Source organism: Chrysochloris asiatica, unplaced genomic scaffold, assembly GCF_000296735.1.
Source record: "Chrysochloris asiatica unplaced genomic scaffold, ChrAsi1.0 scaffold00067, whole genome shotgun sequence".
NCBI classification, from domain to species: domain Eukaryota; kingdom Metazoa; phylum Chordata; class Mammalia; order Afrosoricida; family Chrysochloridae; genus Chrysochloris; species Chrysochloris asiatica.
In genome coordinates, this window is record NW_006408585.1 from 8,526,050 (window position 1) to 8,542,814 (window position 16,765).

At 43.6% G+C, this 16,765-nt stretch overlaps 1 protein-coding gene across 2 annotated transcripts in view; it reads right to left on the reverse strand.

The window, feature by feature from the left end:
- Positions 1–16,164, reverse strand: part of DAAM1 (dishevelled associated activator of morphogenesis 1) — a 229,885-nt gene extending 213,721 nt beyond the window's left edge. Inside the window, exon 1 of one of the 2 annotated variants that reach the window (XM_006864597.1) lies at positions 16,076–16,164. The gene's annotated coding sequence lies outside the window, so the exon portion shown is untranslated. Of the gene's footprint in view, positions 1–15,931 lie in introns of both variants that reach the window. The other variant, XM_006864598.1, reaches the window with a different exon arrangement.
- Positions 16,165–16,765: the final 601 nt, after the last annotated feature.

A 16,765-nucleotide genomic window follows, 5' to 3' on the forward strand; every position in this document is an offset into this window, starting at 1 on the left:
ACAAAGCTTCCTACATCTTCAGTGGCTCATAAATATTAAGGAATCAACACAACTATTCTTTGCCCATATTATACATCTATTTATTTAGAAGTAAGTAACAGGTATTATCCCTAAGGTCTTAAAATCTGTTGCTAAGATTCTACTTCATTTGATTCTTTTTAGTATGTCTTTTAAACACAAAATTAACAAGAGTTTTGAGATATATTTGCATATCATAAGATTCACCCACTATACAGTCTAGTTGTTGCTGTTAAGTGTCATCGAGTCGGTTCTGATTCATAGCAACCCTATACAGGGTTTCCGAGGCTGTAAATCTTTACGGGAGCAGAAAGCCTCATCTGTCTTCTGTGGAGCGGCTGGTAGTTTCGAACTGCTAACCTTAAGGTTCACAGCCCAATTCGTACCACTACGTTACCAGAGCTCCTTTACAGTGGCTTTCAGTATAGTCACAAATTACATAATCCTTATTCATTTTAAGACATTTTCATCACCCTCCTACCACAAGGAAACCTCATATTCTGTTTTTCTTTTCACCTGTCATTCTTTCTTCAATATCATACCATACTAAAGAATTCTCTAGTACTAGAAAATCTCAGTCCGCTGAGACTCAAATTCGGCATTTAGGGAAGGACTGAGAGTAGAAGATTTGATCTATAGGAAAAACAACTACCAAGAAACTTTGATCAGGAATTGTGGAGTATTACTTCCTGTGGTGTTATGGACATTCCTTTGAAAAGCCTTACAAGATCCAAGTACACAAAACATGCAAGAACTTGCTAGGAAAGGCAAAAAAAAAAAACCCTCTCAATGGTGAGAATCTTCACCTATTGCACAACTTGATTTGTTTATTTCAGAAGCTGAAGATAAAAAGAAGGATGATCCGAGCTTTATTCAAGTGAAACAAGACTTCTGTATGCCAAAGGAAAAAATGTGGTATTTCTCTCAGTCAGCATTCTAAAATGCTCACACCCAACATTAAAATCATTTTTGCGTGCCAAATGAAGGAGCAGACGATGTTTTAAAATGTTGCTTCCATAGCTTATGAGATCGTTCATAAAATGCCTCGTATATTCCCCTCCGCTCCTCAGTTTAGTCATTCCATGGATCTAAGTAAATACCAAGGAAAAAGAGCCATTTTATTCTCTTCTCCTTTCGCTAATTGTAACTCTAGGGAAAACAGTGTCCTCCAAACTGGAATGTAGAACTGGTACATAGCAAAGGCAAAGGAAGGAAACAAACAGGCAACAAACAAAACTACCCTATGTTTATAAAACCAGAGAGAGTCTGATGATAGGAAGTCCACAGAGATGGTGTGGTTTTTGTGTTGCCAAGTGCTGTTGAGTTGGTTCTGACTCAAAGGGACGCTGGATACGGTTTCCAAAGAGCAGCTGGTGGGTTTGAACTGTGGACCTTGTGGTTCACAGTAGTGTTTATCCTACAGAAGATGGAGTTAGCTGTGAAATAATCTAGATCCTTGCTAAGTTCTACATTTTTCTAGAAGAGAAGCTGCTTAGAGCGTTTTCTCCTCTCCTAACCATTTTATCTCAAGGATACTTCTGGTGCTGATCATTTTTAAATGAGTGGTTTCTGTTTACTTTTCTTTTAAGCAATAGGTTAATACATATATTGAATCCTCCCTGGTAGACATCTTGAGAAAGTGGTAACTTCCCCAAGTTTTTTAGTTAAACCTGTCAAAAATACAGCAGTTTTAAAATCACTAAAAGCATTCATTTCAGTGTATTAGACAATGCACTTTCCTTTTAATTAAAAAAAAATCTAATTCTAAAAGATGCTTTTGAAAATATATATCAGAAAGCTATCAAGTCCATTTTGATTCATGGTGACCCCTTTGATGCATCAATAGAGCTGTATCCCATAGGACTTCCAGCAGCTGATTATTCAGAATTAGACTGCCAGCCTTTTCTTTGGAAGTGTCTTTGAGTAGGTTTGAACCACCAACCTTTGTATTATAGTTGTTGTTAATGTGCCATGGACTCAGCTCCGACTCATAGCAACCCTGTACAGGGTTTTCAAGGCTGTAAATCTTTATGGGAGCAGAAAGCCTCATCTTTCTCCCATGGAACAGCTGGTAGTTTCGAACTGCTGACCCTGAGGTTAGCAGCCACAATAACTATTTCCACCACCCAGCAACTCCTAAAATGGACACTTTTTTTTTTTAATGTTTTATTGTGAATTATATGATAGTTTACATGGGAGAACTTTAGTTTTACATTCATTCCATCGTATATCATCTCACTGCCATGGTTCCAATCCCCTCCATGCATCCTCAACCACCCAAAGGGTATATCCCAGAAACCCGCCCCCTACACTTCCCCCTCTTTCCCCCAGTTTTCGGCCCACAGTCCCTTTTTCTCAATGGGTCCAAAGTCCCCAGTCGCTTCATCACTCCATGTCATCATCTCTGTCTCTATCTCAGGCATCTCTGTTTCTCTGGGTAAAATGGACACATTTTAATAACAAAGCAGGTCATTTAACTAAACCAACCAGCCCCTGTGCACCTCTGCAACTGGTTTCCCCCAACACAAGATCTTGACTTCTTCCCATTTGTTTGCCAGTAATAGCGAAGCATCAGAACCACTTAGGGAGATCAAGAATCCTGCAGATTGGGCCTCATAGCCCCAGAGCTACTGAATCAGCATCCCTAAGTACACTGGTGGTGGTGTGCCACAGAGTCGGTTCTGACTCACTGTGACCCTGCATAGGGTTTCCAAGGCTATATATCTTTATGGGAGCAGAAAGCCTCATCTTTCTCCCACAGAACAGCTGGTAGTTTCAAACTGCTGACTTTGAGGTTAACAGTTTGACTCGTAACCACTACGCTACCAGAGCTTCTTTGTTGTTGCTATTGTTGTTATGTGCTGTGGAGTTGGTTCCGACTCATAGCGACCCTGTACAGGGTTTCTGAGGCTGTAAATCTTTACAGGAGCAAAAAACCTCATCTTTCTCCTGCGGAACAGGTGGTAGTTTCGAACTGCTGACCCTGAGGTTTGCAGCCTGATTCGTAACCACTATGCTATCAGAGCTCCTTCAAAGTACAGTAGAGTGCTTTTTAAAATCCACCAGAGAATTCTGATGCTTCTGCAGTGTGTCACTACAGCAACTCCAGTGGAAGACGTACAGATTCCTTCACAAGTGCCACCTATACCTCTTAGAAGGAATTGGGTTTATGGCTCAATGAAAAGGTGTGCTTTGCTGAGCGTTATCTTCACATTAGTTGCTCAAGAAGAAAGTTTGGGTCAGTTAACTAAAATCTCAGAACATTTTCAGTATGGACACTGAAAATCTTATCGTTTTTCTGAAAGGCAAGTCAAGTTAAGTGTTGACAAAGTCCAAGTTTTAGAGTCAACTTGAAAAGGTATGCTTGCTTGCAGGAGAGAAATAAAAGGAGCATCTCTGTGCGAATCCTATTCAGAGCTCTCTTCGCACATTGCTGATGTGAGATAAACTGGCCTTTTTAAGAGCTGAAGAGCTTTATTATTTTTGTGAGCATCTTGGCCTTTGACCATAAAGGTTGAGTTGACCTTTCTCCAAAGTGTCATGACTGACTTGCCAACACGGGCCATAGGCTTCAAAGCTATTTATTCACTAGTTCTGGTCGGCCTGCCTGGACCCAGCATCAGTGTTTCAGAGCATCCTCTGTTGTGACCAAGGACATGTCCTTAAAACGTGGCTGGCCTCCCAGGCTGTGGTCATGGAAGAATGGAGAAGTGACCCCGAAGGGTCTAATCCACTGACCTTTGCTTTGCTCTAACCAACTGCCCAAATAAATAAAAAGAGAAGGGAAGCTGGGCTTTCCAGATGAATTTTAATGTATCCCTCCATAGCCAAGCCTGGTCCAATGTTTAAAGTTCTCAGGCCATCCAAAAATCTGTCAAGATAGAGCACTGACTCGCAACTGGGGCATGTTTGCCCTCCCCGCCCCCAGGAGATATTTGACAATGTCTGAAGATATTTTTGGTTGCCAAACTGGAGGGGTGGGGAGGGTGCTGCTAGTGTCTAGTGGAGAGAGGCCAGGGATGCTGTTAAATACCCTACAAGACACAACACAGCCCCCACAACAAGAATGTCAACAGTTTTGAGTGTTGAAGCTTCCAAGAACAGGTCACTTACCAGCTGAATATACCTTCAAAGGCATTCTCAGGCCATTTCAATTTACTTTAAAATAAAGATTACAAATGGAAATACCTTCAAAAGCCAAGGATATAAAAAAAATCGCACATAAATGAGGTGGTTGTGCATGAGGTACTAGGGCGGGGTGAGAGCTGTGACAAATCAGAAACTATACTCACTCAAGTCATCCCTTGTTTAAAACAGCTCTGCACTGGCCAAACAAAACCAAGCAGCTGCTGCATTCATTCTGTACACCACTGGTGGTCAAAGTTTGGTTTAAAGAGATTATCCGTTTACACAGAACTGATGATCACCAAAAAACAAGGTCTCATCTCATCATGATGTCCTGTGTACCTTACTGAGTACTGGGCTGGGAAGCGGTACCAGAAGCTGTTAAGGGGAATCGATTAAGGACCAGATCTTGGGGTTCTTGCTCCAGATAAGAATGGGGTCACAGGGATGGTGTGCTGAAAGCAGGAGCCAAGGCTGGAAACTTACTACATGAAACTATAGAGCTCCGCCTCACTAAAACCCATTCTAAGGAAACTCGATGGCTATTACATCAACAACACAATGCCATGTTAGTGAAGTCATTACTCTAAGATACCATACTTATAAAATTTTAGTGTTTACCAAGGAGATAAGCTTATTCTATGTGAACACAATTTCACAGAACAGGATAAAGAGGCCCAAGAAGCTTACAGGAGTTGCCAGAATTACCCAAATCTGAACCTAAAACCAACTGGCTTCTTTTCATCTGTGCAATTGCTAAAAACCTGTCAAAAGATGAGAAGGATTTCATGCAAGGGGCCAAACATTAATGATTAGACTCTCCACCAAACTTAAATAATCTAGACAGTCACTTGCTTTAAAGTCTCTCCACGTAAAGGAAGAACTGAATGCAAGTTAAATGCCTCTAGCCTTTCCTTTCGGGGTGAGGCTTGCAGAGAGGAAAAGCCAAATCAGCAAATGGAAACACAAGAAGAAGGAAGCCATGATATGACTATCCCCTAGTCTGTGCATGCTTTCTGCTGGAGGAATTCCTGGCCTGAAGAGACAGTATAAACAAAGGCAATCCTGAGGGAAACAAATGATAAGATTAGCGAAACTCAATAACTCCCTCTGTCCTCCGCCCCTCTCCATCTACTACCCCCAGATTGCTCTATCAGAAAAACAAATGAGCTTGGGAGAATTAAAAACCACATGCTGCCATACACACACACACACACACACACACACACACAAATCAACCACCAAAAAACCAAACCTGTTGCCATCCATTCCAACTCATTGCGAACCCCACTGGACAGTGTAGAACTGACCCATTGGGTTTCCAAGACTGTAATCTTTATGAAAACAAACTTCCACACCTTTCTCCCACAGAGCAGCTGGTGGGTTTGAACTGCCCACCTTCTTGTTAGCAGTCGAGCGCCAGGGTTCCTTCTCTACTACCACGGAGCCCCCATATTCTAAGTAAGGGAGATAATTGGAGCTTCTTTATAAGGTTAGTGATCGTAACTCCTCCCCTACGAACCCTGCTGACCAAGGACAGACATCTCACTGCCACAAAGCAGCCAGAGAGCAGAATTAGAAATGATGATGCCCCCTGGTCCAGCAAACCCAATTTACAACCCATGAGTGCCCCAGGGACAGGTGGACAGTGGGGGAAAATGGCGGAACGGCAGACACAGGTCAAAAAATTGGCTCAAGCTAAAAATCACATACTGTCATCTTCTTTTTAAAATTAATCCTTTAGCCAAAAAATATCACAGGCAAGGCAGTTTTTTGCCACCATTCTTGGATACTTCTGCAGTTGGAAGTGTTAGGAACTCGTAGAATCTCAAAAGCTAAATGGGTCATATCTCTCTATGATTGCATTTTAAAATACAAAAACATAAAAGCAAGCTGTCAATTTAACCTTCTGAGGACATGAGGCAAATAGTCCCAGCCATTGGCTTCAATTCCAGCACTTATCCCTTTCACATCCTCTCTGATCTTAGCTCAGATCAGCACTGAGAGCTGAGCACTGTGGAAACCCCACACTTCTAATGCACCACAATTATCACACACAAGCAGGATGGAAAACAAACTAGAAATAGTTCTGTTGTTTGTTTTCCCACCACCATACAAACAACAGCCACCAAATGTTGTGCAACTTTGTGCAAGATTGTGCGCTGTCTTGAATAGGTTGCTAGACATTTTTTATATCTACATTTTCCATCAACTTTCCAAGAGCAAGATAGAGAATGTTACAAGGTCCTAAGTTTTCCATTTCCTTTCCTTGAATTTCTTACCATAAGTTTTGCAATCAATTCTAGTGATTTTTGTAGGGCCCCTAGCCGAACCCTGTTACAGAACTGCAGGTTCCAACTTAACTCATGTCTTGACTTTTCACAGCTGGGTTTTACCAAACCACAACCGATCTCACCTGGTGAATAAAGTATGCCTAGCCTCTTCCTTCACTTTGCTACTATGGTGTCCATCTATAGAAGCTTTACAGAAGAAGAGTAAAGCCTCAAAGAGGCACCAAAACACTCATGACACTCTCTAGTGCCCCCAAGGAAAAAGTTAAAACAAAGGTCATGGACTCCGGCAAACTCTGAGGAAACTGCCCAATCTTTATAAGAGGATATCAGAAATGTGTAGTTCCTTGGCAAACTGCTGATTATGACTTGCTAGCTTAAGGGTTCTGAGGAAAACTAAGACTCATCACAATCTACACAGACCTAAATATAAAACTTAAAACTAGAAAGATCATGGAAGAAAAGAATAGGGACAATGGTAGGCCCCTCACAAACAGCAAAAGATGAACTAGACAAATGGGGCCTTCTAAAAATTAAATTTTTATGCTCATCAAAAGACTTCTTCAGAAGAGTGAAAAGTGAACCTACACACTGGAGGAAATTTGGAACTACAACATAGTTGGTTAAGAGTCTAATCTCTCAATTTTATAGAAAATTTCAATACCTCAACAACAAAAACACTGGCAATCCAATTTAAAACTAGAGAAAGGATATGACACATACTTCACCAAAGACAAGCAAGTGTCTAACAAACACATGAAGAAATGCTGGGAATCATCAGCCATTGTTGTTAAGTGCCATCCAGTCAGTTCTGACTCATAGTGGCCCTGCATAGGGCTTCCAAGGAGCGACTAGGTGGGTTTGAACTGCCTACCTTGCAACTCAAACTGACCTTGCAGTCCAGTGCATTATCCTACAGCACCATACCAGGACTCCAAACCACAAAATGCCGTTTCACCCCAACAATAATGGCACGTACAAAAAAAAAAAAACAAAAACAAAGTTGAAGGGAGATTGGAATTCACATAGACTGCTGGTGGGGATTTAAAATGGTACAACCACCAAGGAAAACAGTATGGCACTACCTTTCGAAGCTTGAAACAGAAATACTATCAATCCCACTACTAGGTTTACACCCTAAGGTGAAAAGAGCCTAGACACAAATAGACATATGCACACTCATGTTCCTTGCAGCACTATTCACAATAGTAAGAAAATGTTAACAACCTAAGTGACCATCAACCGATGAACTGGTACAGGCACATAACGGAATATAGGAACAGAGTAACAACGAGTCATCTCACAACATGGATGAATTTGGAGAGCATTATGCTCAGTAAAGTAAATAAATCACAAATGAAAAAATATTGTATATGACCACTATTATAAAAAAGAAACTGTTTACACACAGGGAAAAAAAAAAATTCATTGAAGGTTATCAGGGATGGGAGGGGACAGGAGGGAAACTTACTAACTAGAGAGAAGGCACAGTAATAATGGGGAAGGAAAAGGTAATACAAAATGTCGGGGAAGTCAGCACATCATGACCAAGGCAAAGGAAGGCGCTGAGAAGAACTCAAGAATAAAGGGCGCCAAAGGTAATTTCACAATCACGTAGACAATCCTGCAACATTGTTAATGAGCATTAACAAACAATCATTTATGAATGGACACATAGGTAGAAAGGAATGCTAAAGAGGTGTGGGAGGATGTAAGGGAACACACCCATTTGCAGATATAGTTTGGTTGTGGATATTTCTACACACATAATTGTAGGGGCTGCATGTATAGACAACAGAGCACACAAGGGGTACAGTCATGGAAACTTCTTAAAACATAACCAAACACTTCACAGCACATGTTCCTAGGCTTGCTGACGGAGGGCCAGAGGCTTGGGGGATACCTCTGTCAATTGGCATGGTATAGTCCATAAAAACAATGGTCTAAATCCTACTTTGGTTATTAATTGCTGCGGACTTAAAAGCTTACAAACAGCCATCTAAGTTATTATTGGGTCTCTTCCCATCCATTCAGAGCAATGAAGAGTGAAGAAACCAATGGCTCAAGGAATCAATTAGTCTCAGGAATGAAGGTAACACATGAGTCACATCCTCCACTCCCCTAAGAACAGAACTAGGTGTTAACTGACTACCATGACCGACGGTTCTGACTGGGATCACAACAGAGGGTCCTGAGCAGACTGAGAGAAAATGTCAAACAATTAAAAAGCACAAGAAAGACCAGAGGTGCTGGTCTGACAGAGACTGGAAGAACCCCCTAGATTATGGTCCTAACACACCCTTTCAACCAGTATCTGAATGAAGCCATCCCTGGAGACAGACCTCCTTTCATCCAAATAGAATACAACTCCATAAAATAAACACCACCACCTGACAGGAACTTGTTCCTTGGAACAATATGAGATCAAAATGACAACATTTGCCCAAAAGCAAACATGAGAGGGCAGGAAGGGGTAGAAGATTCAGACAAAAATGAGGAACCCAGGGAGGAAATGGGGAGTGCTGACCCATTGTGAGGAGTGCAACTGAGGTCACTTGATGTGCAGACTGACAAATGGGAAACTAACTTGTTCGGCAAACTTGCCCCTAAAGCACAATAAAAATTTTTAAAAATAAAACTAAGAGTCCCATCAGTTCATTATATGATGTCACCTTCTTTTGCCTCTTGTGGTAATTAATTTGCATGATTTATTCACAATATACTGTCTAGCCTCTTTTGTGACCAAGATGATGTTTTTTAAAAAATAAAAAAGGCTGCAGTTTGTAGCTCATAAAAAAGCCAAACTAACCTGTACCTTTGACCTGGTTCATACATCACTCCCACTGAACTGAGCCACAAGCCAGACTCGAAGAACCCATTTCAAAAACAAAAGATGGTCTGCTGTATTTTCCAGATGATGCCCGAGGCTGGGATCTGGACTATCTGTTCTTGGAAGTCTAAATCCAGAGAGTCCATCAGATAGGCAAGGAGCCCTGGTGGTACAGTGAGTGGTTAAAGACTGCTAACCCTAAGTTCAGCAGTTCATACCCACCAGCCACTCTGTAAGAGAAAGATGTGGCAGTCTGCTTCCATAAATATTTACAGCCTTGGAAACCCTGTGAGCAATTCTACTCCGTCCATAGGTTACTCAACGGCAATGGATTTAGTTAGCAAGTGGGCAATTTTTGCCAATCACGCTGCATTTTGTCTCAAAGATGAAAAGGATGAAAAAAAAATGAAAACGATGAAGCCCAGTTTAGTAGATGACCCAAATTGTGTGCATTAGGCAAATCTGCTGTACAAGAAGAGCAAAGATGACAGTTTGAGGACTAAGGTGCACCTGACCCGAGCCATAGTATTTTCAATAACTTCATATGCACGTGAAAGTTGGACAGTGATTAAGGAAGACCATAGAAGAATTGATGCATTTAAGTTATGGTGTTGGTGGAGATTATTGAAAATGCCATGGGCTGCCAAAACCAATCTCTGTTGGAAGAAGTACAGCCAGAGTGCTCCTTGGAGGCCAGGATGGCCAGACTTCATCTCTCATACTTCAGACATATTGGCAGGAGGGACCAGTCACTGGAGAAGGATATCATGTTTGGTAAGGTGGAGGGTCAGAGAAAAAGGAAAAGATTCCCAATGAGATGGACTGGCACAGTGACAGCAGCGACGGGCTAAGGTGTAGCAACAATCGTGAGGTTGGCTCAGGACCGGGCAGTGTTTCCTTCTGTTATGCACAGGGTCGCTATAAGTTGGTACCGACTGGATGACACCTAACAAAAGCAAACGTTGTGTGCCTAGCAGAAATAAAGGTAATCCTGGTGTCATCTATAGGACCAAATGAGCTCAGGTTGTTACTAAAGGTGAATGGCATACAGGCATACCTTGCTTTACTGTGCTTCACTTCACTGCACTTCACAGACAGTAGTTTTAATTCCAAGTAAAGGTGGATGGCAACCTGCACTGAACATGTTCCTACAGCATGTGCTCTCTTCATGTTTCCGTGTCACATTGTGGCAATTTGAGAGTTTTCATATTGCTATTGCATATTTCATAGGCTACAGTATAGGGCATATATAACTTTTTGTGCATTGGGAAGCCACAAAAATTCGTGACACTCACTTTATCACAATGGTCACCTTACTGCAGTGGTCTGAAACGGAACCCACACTATCTGTACTTGGAAGTGTAACAAGATGAATGGGATGGTGTTTTTTTTTTTTTAAGTTTCAGAAATTAATGCTTGTTAGGTGAATATTATCTTTAAGTAGCTTAATGATTAGTCAATCTTTTCCATTTTTCCTCCCAAAAAATATACTGCTTAGGCATTGTTGTTGTTTTTGTTAAAATGCCATTGAGTCGGTTTCTACCCATAGAGACCCTGTATAGGGTTTCCAATGCTGTAAATCTTTACGGAGGTGGAAAGCCTCGTCTTTCTCCTGTGGAACCCACTGGTAGTATCGAACTGCTGACCTTGAGGTTAGCAGCCCAACTCATAACCATTACGCTACCAGAGCTCCTTATAGCATTGTCATTATTTCTCTTGAAGACATGGTTTAGTCTTTGGCCAACTGTTGTCACTGAATATTGTGAAAGTGTATTGTGAAAGTAGAGTATTCAGCTTTAACCCAAAAGGAAAATATCTATTGTAAGTCAGGAAATCATACCAAATGCATTAGAAAAGAAACTTGCTAAGAAACTTGTAAAATTAAGGAATTAGCTTTACACACTTAACCCACAATGGTGGCTGTGGTTTATAACTGGCACCATTGTTTGCTCTATTATAAAACAAATAAAACCCTTTTTTTCTGGTGTGGGGTGAGGGCGCTTATTTTAAAATCTGAGGATACACAATATTAGATTACATTTTGACTACGTGCAAGTTGTCATTTTACTTTCAAAAGAACTTTCACGTTATGTTAAAAGATTTATGGCCTCGGAAACCCTGTGCAGGGTCACTATGAGTCGGAACCGACTCCACGGTACTTACCACCACCAACAACGGTATATGGAGGGGATTATAATCATTGTAATGAAACAAAGTATATGATTTGTTGAATGTAAAACTGATGATCTGCCCTGTAAACTTTCACTCAATGCACAATAAAAACTTTTTAAAAATGAGTCGGCTAGAGGGGAAATGTAGGATGCTAAAATCAATTTGGAGCTCATCTTCATATGTCATTTTTTCAAGGGGGCAAGGTACTTTCAGGAAAGGGGGTTAATTAGTAGATCCACTCTTCAAGTCCATCTCTATCAGCCACTCTATATAAAAAACAAAACAGAATACTTGCTAAGTAAGCATTATTTCAAACAGGTACCATCTGCCCCAGCCCAGTTTGCCACTTTACCTTATCCCCAAACCCTCTGAACTCTGCTCTCTTTACTGATTTCTTAAATAATGCTTGTGCGTATTCTTAAAGTTTGAGTTTAAGGGGAAACCACTAAGAACAGAGGCTGTGAGTGTTATGATTTACAAGATTCTCTTCATTACCAAGTTAGAAAATGCCACACCAAAAATATGTGACAGTGGTCCATTTTCTCAAAGAAAAAAGCTCAAAATAGAGGAATTTATTTGTGGCTGATGCCTTCTCTAAAAAGAGAGTAGGTTTGCTAACCTGAGTTGACCAAATTGCTTTGTTTCTGCAATATAGAGATACATTTAACACTTGAAAATACCAAGAGTGATACAAAGTCAGGGAGGGCCTCCGCAGGTACAAACTGATCATTTCTTGAAGCAAATACCTGTGGCTCCTAGTGGTACACCAAGCTTTGTGAGAAAAACTTGTTTCCCCTAGTCCAATGTTGTAACTTTTTAAGTGCTTTCACAGAAGACCTCAAGAGTCTCAAGCCAACCCCCTCCCAAATATTTACGAAATGAAATGCTTTCAATCCTGTTTGTAACCACCTTGTTTGTTTTGATGACCATGGTACCAACAGTAAAAGTAGCCTTTTACACAAAGTAGATCAAACAAAACCACACACAGGCACACATACATTCTTAACACTCAGGAGCAAGTCCACAAAGCAACAAAGCCAGGATTCAATTTTCTTGGCATCTATTCACAGAGCTCCTGAGAGTACCACCAAAGGTATACACACTGTACCCTCTTTGCCATCACACCTCTTCACTGACTTGGACTTGAAAACCCACAAAATCCAACTACTGCATGACAAGAGAGTGTTATAAAAATTAGGCAAATCTGAGGATACTACTTTTCCTCTCATCAGCTATCCTAGAACAACAAACCTTGTTTGTAGAACCATCAACCTTAGATGACAGAACTATGATCTTCCAGCTCTTCTTCCCAAAAGATGCCTCAGGACTGTCTGGGGCCTGGCAAAAGTTTCTAAGTGTCATTGTCTTTGTCTCTCTCTCTCTCTCTCTCCCTAGCTTCCTGCCACTGACCTCCTGGAAAGTTGATCTGGGCCAAGTATAGTGTAGAGAAGAAACAAGAGCAATGACAGCAAATTATAACTAGAAAAATGTTTGCTGTGGACTGTTGTTGTTATGTGCTGTCAAGTCGGCTCCGACCCATAGCAACCCTGAACAGGGTTTCTGAGGCTGTAAATCTTTACTGGAGCAGAAAGCCTCATCTTTCTCCAGTGGAGCAGCTGGTAACTTCGAACTGCTGACCTTGTGGTCTGCAGCCCAATTCGTAACCACTACGCTACCAGAGCTAGCATATCGCAAAAGCAACTAATTAGGAAGCACGTCTCCATTTCAAATGCCAAGGCCCTTTACAGTCAAATCACATACCACACAGGAGTTCTGGTTTATGCTGAGATGAAACCTCTTGGCAGAAAGCAGTTTAGAGGAATGTTGCAATTGATGACAGAATTATCAGTGGAAAGAATACAGACCTTGGATCACCAACCATAGCTCTGTTGTTAAGCGCCGTCAAGTCGGTGCCAGCTCATAGCAACCCTGTATTAGGTTTCTGAGGAGCGGCTGGTGAATTTGAACTGTCGACCTTGCAGTCCAGGGCTTATCCTACAGCGCCACACCAGGACTCCAATCATAGATCTACGACTTACTATTCACTCAACAAATAGTTATGAAGTATCTCCAATGGCCAAACACGGCTGTAAATACCAAGGAAACATCTGCCCTTCAAGATCTTACAATCCAGTAAGGAAGATAAGCAGCAAACAGATCAAGGAAAGAGACTTTCAGTGAGTGACAAGTTCCAGGACAAAAAGAAACAGTAAGTCACAATTTCTGACTCTGTGTCTTTACAGGGATATAACCACCTATTTAAAAGAGATGACGAATGCCAAGCATCTGGCATGCAACATCCCCAAGCATTTACCAGCATAACAATGTAACTGCATAGCCAGTCACAGATACACACGCTCCTCATCGGCCCCTGACAACTTTTGCAATAATGCACCCTGGCATGAAACACAGGCAGTCAAGTTACAAAAAAACTGCAATTCATCAAGAATCTGTAAAAAAGGGAGACCAATTAGCCCTAAAATACAAGTACAGTGTAAAGAGAAGTCCAGCAAGCTGTCTTGCCACTTTGCAGGGTTGCCACAAAGAACAAGGCCATTCTGCCATTAAAGTTAGACTCAGAGTTAATCATGTATCTAGAATCAACTTGAGGAAACGCTCTATGCCCTTCTCCCCACATTATCAATAAGGAGCACAAAGTCTCCAGAGATACAGAGGTTACATCTGTGTTCAAAGGTTGCCAGTAATGACAAAGCCAGAGCAGGGCCCAGGTCCAGAGCATTTCACCCTCAAACACCTGCATCCTCTAGGCAAACCTTTAGATTTTAAGAGAAACATGAGTGATGACTGTGAGTCCCATAATTCAATTCCATAATCAGAGGAAACTCACTTTCAGTTATTAATTGTCTCTAATCACTTCCAATCAGCTGCACCTGGTGCATATTGCCCTTTCTTGGTGACCAGGGAGCTTTCTTGATGCAGTGGAAATCGAGTGCCCTTTGTGAGACACTCCACTGTCTCTAACACTATTTGCTTGAGGATCGGGAAATGCTGCAGCTAGCTGACAATGAGAGAAGAGATCTTCTGACTGTAATTTTCAGGGCTTGTCTCAGGAAAAGGGTTCCAAACAATTCATTTGTGAAAGGGATGGGGAGAGATGTGGTATGGGGATCAATTAGAGAGATACAGGTTTAAGATTTGTGCCCAAGCTATTTACCAAAGAATGGGGAGAGTGCTGGGGTTGTGAAAGGGCCGACGAGGACAGAGCAGCTGGGCCCAAGGAAAGCATTTGACCACACCCACTGACCACGCCCTCCCAGCTGCCCGCAGAACCGCATCGAATCGAAACAGCCTTGGCAGCAGGAGTCGCCATGGCAACAGGATTCATCTTGCAGACAAACTCCGCTCCAATTCACTAGGTCCAGCTCGAGTCTCAAGAAACTACCAGCCCAAAGAATTGGGGCCACTTCGGATGGAAGCAAAACAATCACAGATGGCATTTGCTCTTGGTCTCTCCTAAAGGAAGTCGGAGGAAAGAGAGAGAAAATGGACCCACTGAAATATTTTACGAGGGTGAGACAGAACACCTCGACCCCAGGCTGTGTGTATGCTCCTTAAGGGCAGAAACCTTAGCGTGGTATGATGAATGAGTGAATAACCCAACAAATGAAGGTGCCAAGAACTGCGAGAAGAAATCCAGAGGACTTCAGAGCTCTCGGGCCTCACGCCTGTCTCCAAGTCGCAAGCCAAGCCGATCGCAAGCAGTTGGCTTTTCCGCACCAGCTGGGAAAACCCGATTATCCAGCTCTCCTGCCCAACAAGCGAACCTTATCATTAGATTATTCACACACACCACCTCCCTTTCCATCTCCAGGCCGATGGCTCCGGGGCAGGGGCTTTGTGCTTTCTGCAGAGGAAGCAAGGAGTACGGGGGAGATAAGATGCGCCCTCCAGAAAAGGACCGCGAGGCGCGCGCGCTCTGCCGCGCCTCGAACCCTGGTCGCAGGCTGCGCGGCTTCCAGTGTAACTGTCCTCCAACACTGGCTCCTTCCACAACACTCGGTTTCCCTCCTCTAGCTTTGAGACATTTAACTTCCAATTTTGCCTGAATTACAGTCTCCCCGCCCCTTTCCAATGGGGCTTGAGTAAAGGTGCCTTGGATGGTGGAGGTTCTGCCCGAACGCGGACGGGTACCGGAATTCCTTTCATCCCGGTCTTCGGGATTCTCCTTCTCGAAGCCGCCGGCCAGAAGTTCCCATCCACTGCGATGTCCGCAGTCCCAAGCCAAGGCCACGACCCCCAGAGTCCCAGCCTCCGAGAGCCTGCTGCGAAACGGCGAGTGGTACCCTGCTGGCTTTCCGGCAGCCCAGAGCCTCAGAAAGGAAGGAGGGACCCCGTTTTCTGGGGCGCCTTCCTTATGGCTCGCCTCGCTTTGCGCAGCGCTGCAGCCATTTTCCCATCCTCGGCTTGGCAGGCGGGAGCTGTCTCGGTCCCGTTCCCACCCAGACCTAACCTGAAGGACGGGTTTAATATTTACCTACTAGCCCGGGAGCTCCCGGGAGGCAGCTGGAGGGCGCGCTGTGAGCCCAGCTCCAAGCCCGGGAAGCGCGCCCAACCCCGCGCCACTGCGCCGTGCCACTTATGAATGAGTGGGACGGGTAAGGCGGCGCGTCCCCCTTACCTGAGCAGCCCCGGCATGCTGGAAAGGCAGCTCTGCGCTCCGGGTACAATGGGATCCGGTTAAACAGTTTCCTTCACTGCCGCTCGTAGGTTACCAACTCGCAGGTGACATCACCCTCTCTCCGCCTGATAGGATACAATGTGGCGCCCACTGCGCATGGACTACCGGCCGAGCCCGCAAACTCCTGGGAGTTGTAGTCCGAACCTGGCAAGCGGAGTCCAGGAGACAATCCTACTGAAATTCGTGGAACTACCCTTCCCGATGCACTCTTCGGCACCTCGGTCTCTGCCCCTCGGTCCCGCCCCCTGCCGGGACCCGCCCCCTCCCCGCCCTCCAGCTTTGGTTAGTTAGCTGTGGCGGTTCCGACCCGCAGCTGCGGGCAGCCAGGCCACAGGGTGGGACACCTTCTGGTCATGCCCTTTGACTTGACTTTTAGTGTATCCCGCGCGGGCTTTCAGGAGTCCTGTGCACGCCAACGAGGAAGCTCTGACCAACCCGGCTCTCTTGTCCCCTAGCTGGGAAGAGATCAAACCGTTCACCGCCTTCCCCAAACTGAGCCACTAATAGGATGCACTGGTTTCTGGGTTAATGCAGTCCTGAAATTCCCCCACGACCCTAGGACTGGAGCATTGCAGGTGCCTAAGGGGAGGAATGCCCGTGTGCCCCACTTGGTTCAGTTCACTTCTGTTT